The sequence below is a fragment of the Clarias gariepinus genome, unplaced genomic scaffold (assembly GCF_024256425.1).
Source record: "Clarias gariepinus isolate MV-2021 ecotype Netherlands unplaced genomic scaffold, CGAR_prim_01v2 scaffold_44, whole genome shotgun sequence".
Taxonomy (NCBI): Eukaryota; Metazoa; Chordata; class Actinopteri; order Siluriformes; family Clariidae; genus Clarias; species Clarias gariepinus.
Genome location: NW_026521010.1, coordinates 1 through 3844, shown reverse-complemented (window position 1 = coordinate 3844; position 3844 = coordinate 1). Strand labels below are relative to the sequence as shown.

Below are 3844 nucleotides of genomic sequence, written 5' to 3'. Positions count from 1 at the left end.
CCCCACCTGGAGAATTCAGGCCAAAACGATGGATCCAAAATCCACAAAATAAAACCATCTATGTGATTTCCCCGGCCTTGAAACATGACACAAGTAATTGTGTCTATCTGATTTATTGCACAAAATGCAGTAAACAGTATGTGGGTGAGACCAGAAATACTTTGGCGGTAAGGCTGACACAACACAGATATAATATTAAACACAAGAAAGATTCACATACTGTGATTGTCCAACACTTCATAAAACACGGTATCGAATCCCTAAAGTGTATGGGACTACAACATAATAGATGGTGGTCCCACCAAAATAGAAAAAAGGCAGAAAGAACATGGATTAACAATTTAAGTTCCATGCATCCATGGGGTTTGAATGAACAAACTAGAGTAGTTTAAGACTCATGTTCAGGACAACCAGTGGCGGAGGTGTCGGTGCTTAGTGACTATGAGGTAGGCCAGTGCACAACGTGGACGCTGGAGATTGCCCACTCTGCGCTTTCTAGCCCCCACCCTTACCTATCCCTAATCTTAACCTTCCCCTAACCATAACCTTTCCTACTTTAAGCTTTCTAACCCTATCTTTTCCCAACCCTAATCTTAACCCCAATTTACCCAACCCTAATTTTCCCTACCCCTAATCCCAAATCTTTCCTTTTATTTCCGGCGTGGGAGCGGGCATGGCCTGGCGTTGCGGCTATTCCCCCTAACCTAACCCTAACCCTAACCCTTTCGGCCGCTAGCGGGCGCAGCAAGCGACCCAGCCCCGCCAAACCAGGACACCAGTGACCGGGGCCCGGGGACGGATCCGAGAAGCTCTCCCCCAGCCCCGTAGCCCCAAGGGCCGCGGAGATATGACTCAAAAACCAAAGGGGTTTTGCCCCATTGGGAATTTCCACTCAGGTAGTGACTCCACAGGTAAAGGCCCACTCCGCCCGGAGGGTGGGGATCCAGCCGGGCCCCAGGCACCTCAGGCCGGCCAGATGGGTCACCCACAACCGTGGGAACACCCATGGAGGTCAGGCTTGGGGACTTTGAATTTTTCAGCACTTTGAATGATATGGGGGATTTACAGTGATGTTCATCCGCCCGTATCTCGGCCGCCCTCGGTCCCATCGACCCCAAACTTCATACCGGAGTCCGGGAGGAGGGCCCGGACCCTAGGCCACCTCCCCCAGCTTTCTAGCCCCAAGGGCCCGGGAAATATTCACGAAAAGGCCCCGGAGCTTGCCGGCCGCTAGCGGGCGCTCCGAGCGACCTACCCCCGCCAAACTCGCCACCCTCCTAGGGCTGGCCCCGACCTATCCAACGAGACCTCCCCCAGCTCTCTAGCCCCAAGGGCCGCGGAGATACACCCGGTCAAACACCCGGGAACTCTAGCGTCGCATACCGGCCGGACCGAGCGACCTACCCCCGCCAAACTTACCAGCCTTCTCGGGCTCCACCGGGCCTTTCCAACGAGACCTCCCCCAGCTCTCTAGCCCCGAGGGCCGGGGAGATACACCCGAAAAGGCCCGGGGACATTTGCCGGCCACTAGCGGGCGCCCTGAGCGACCCAACCCCGCCAAACTCCCCACTCTTATAGGGCTCGCCGGGACCTTTCCAACGAGCCCTCCCCCAGCTCTCTAGCCCCAACGCCCGCGGAGATATGCCCGAAAAACCCCTTGGGTGGGGGAAGAATGAGACTTGGATCATTTTATAGATTAAATTCACTAGGGCTTTTTGCCCAGGCTCAGGCCAAGCCCGGCTGGAAAAATTGGATTTTACCCGACCCCAGGCACCCCTAGGTCGGCCACACTGGTCACCCACACCCGTGGGAACACCCATGGGGGTCGGGATTGGGACTTTGAACATTTTCAGCACTTTGGGTGCGGAATATCAAATATGCGGAATGTACAGAGATATTCATTCGCCCGTATCTCGGCCGCCCTCGGTCCCATCGACCCCAAACTTCATAGGGGAGTCCGCGGGGAGGGCCCGGACCCTATGCCACCTCCACCAGCTTCCTAGCCCCGAGGGCCGGGGAGATATTCACGAAAAGGCCCCGGAGCTTACTGGCCGATAGCGGGCGCCCCGAGCGACCCAGCCCCGCCAAACTTAACAGCCTCCTAGGGCTGGCCCCGACCCATCCAAAGAGACATCCGCCAGCTCTCTAGCCCCAAGGGCCGCGGAGATACACCCGCTCAAACCCCGGGAACTTTAGCGCCGCTTACCGGCCGGACCGAGCGACCCACCCCCGCCAGACTCACCAGCCTTCTCGGGCTTCACCGGACCTTTCCAACGAGCCCTACCCCAGCTCTCTAGCTCCGAGGGCCGGGGAGATATTCACGAAAAGGCCCCGGAGCTTGCCGGCCGCTAGCGGGCGCCCCGAGCGACCCACCCCCGCCAAACTTACCAGCCTTCTGGGGCTCCACCGGACCTTTCTAACGAGCCCTCCCACAGCTCTCTAGCCCCAACGACCGCGGAGATACACCCGCCAAAACCCTAGGGTGGACTTTGAATATTTTAGTGATTAAGTTGACTAGGTCTTTTTGCCCAGGCTCAGGCCAAGCCCGCCTGGAGGAAATCGACTTACCCCAGCCACAGGCACCTCAGGTCGGCCACACTAGTCACCCACACCCCCCTGGGGCTTAGCCTCTTGGGGTTAGGCTTTGACTATATTGGACACCCAATAGGTTTAAACGCCCATGGGACTCCCCTCAAGTCCCAGCCCCACCAAACTCGGCAGCCTTCTAGGGCTCGGCCCGACCTTTCCAATGAGCCCTCCCGCAGCTCCCTAGCCCCAAGGGCCGGGGAGATACACCCGAAAAGTCCCCGGAGCTTGCCGGCCGCTAGCGGGCGCTACGAGCGACCCACCCCCGCCAAACTCAACAGCCTTCTGGGGCTCCACCGGACCTTTCCAACGAGACCTCCCGCAGCTCTCTAGCCACGAGGGCCGTGGAGATACACCCGCCCAACCCCAAGGGGGAACAGCGCCCTCCACTGCCCGGCCAAGGGGCACCCATTCCCGGGGCCCTGGGACCGGCCTGGCCCCTTGGATATTAGCCCCAGTGAACCTGGCGCACCAGGGGGCCCCGGGCACCCACACTTAAGCCCACCTATACGGACTAAACCCCTTCCCGACGCACATTTAAAGAACCAGGCCCCTGGGATACCTCCGAGATTTTTAACATGGGCCACTGGGATACCTCCGCGTTTTTTACCACAGGCCCCTGGGAGACCCGAGGAATTTTTCTCGAATTTTTTCTAAGTCCTCGGGTCTCCCAGGGGTATGAAGTTCCAAATGGCAGGGCACTGCTGCTTAGTAAGTGTGGGGGGGGCTTAAGTGTGGGTGCCCGGGCACAAGTGGAGCGCCGGGACCCACCATATTGGTCCCCAGGGCCCAGCTTGCCAGTGACCCTGTGCGGTTTTTTCACCCAAACATGGGGGGGGGGGCCCAAACTCCACCAAGTCCAACTCCGTCTACTGGCAGCCAAATCTTCCTCACCAACCAAAGGTAAAAACGTTAACAAATACACAGTCAGAGAACATGCAGAGTGCCAAAACCAGATGCTCTGGAAAGAAACCAGTTGTTTTTATCTTTTATTTTGTGACAAGATTAAGCATCAGGGGAGAGCGCGAATGCAGTCCCCCACTACCAGAAATTATGCAGTCGAGATTCCCACATTTGGGGAATTCGCAAGAGTCAGCACAACCTGAGTGCAATGGTTGAGCCTCGTCTTGGGCAAACCACCTTCTTGATCATGGTATCACCCCTGCCAGGTAAGTATGCTCTGCTTTGCCTGTCTGAGAACTGCCCTGCAGAATGGTCGGCAACTGGGTGAGGGTGGCTGACCTCAGCCCAGGGCCTG

General features: G+C 57.6%; 1 non-coding gene across 1 annotated transcript; it reads right to left on the bottom strand.

Annotated features, from left to right (window-relative positions):
• Nucleotides 1-3599: 3599 nt before the first annotated feature.
• LOC128517960 (U1 spliceosomal RNA) lies at nt 3600-3763 on the bottom strand. The gene has a single exon (XR_008357542.1). It is a non-coding gene; the product is annotated as a U1 spliceosomal RNA (small nuclear RNA).
• Nucleotides 3764-3844: the final 81 nt, after the last annotated feature.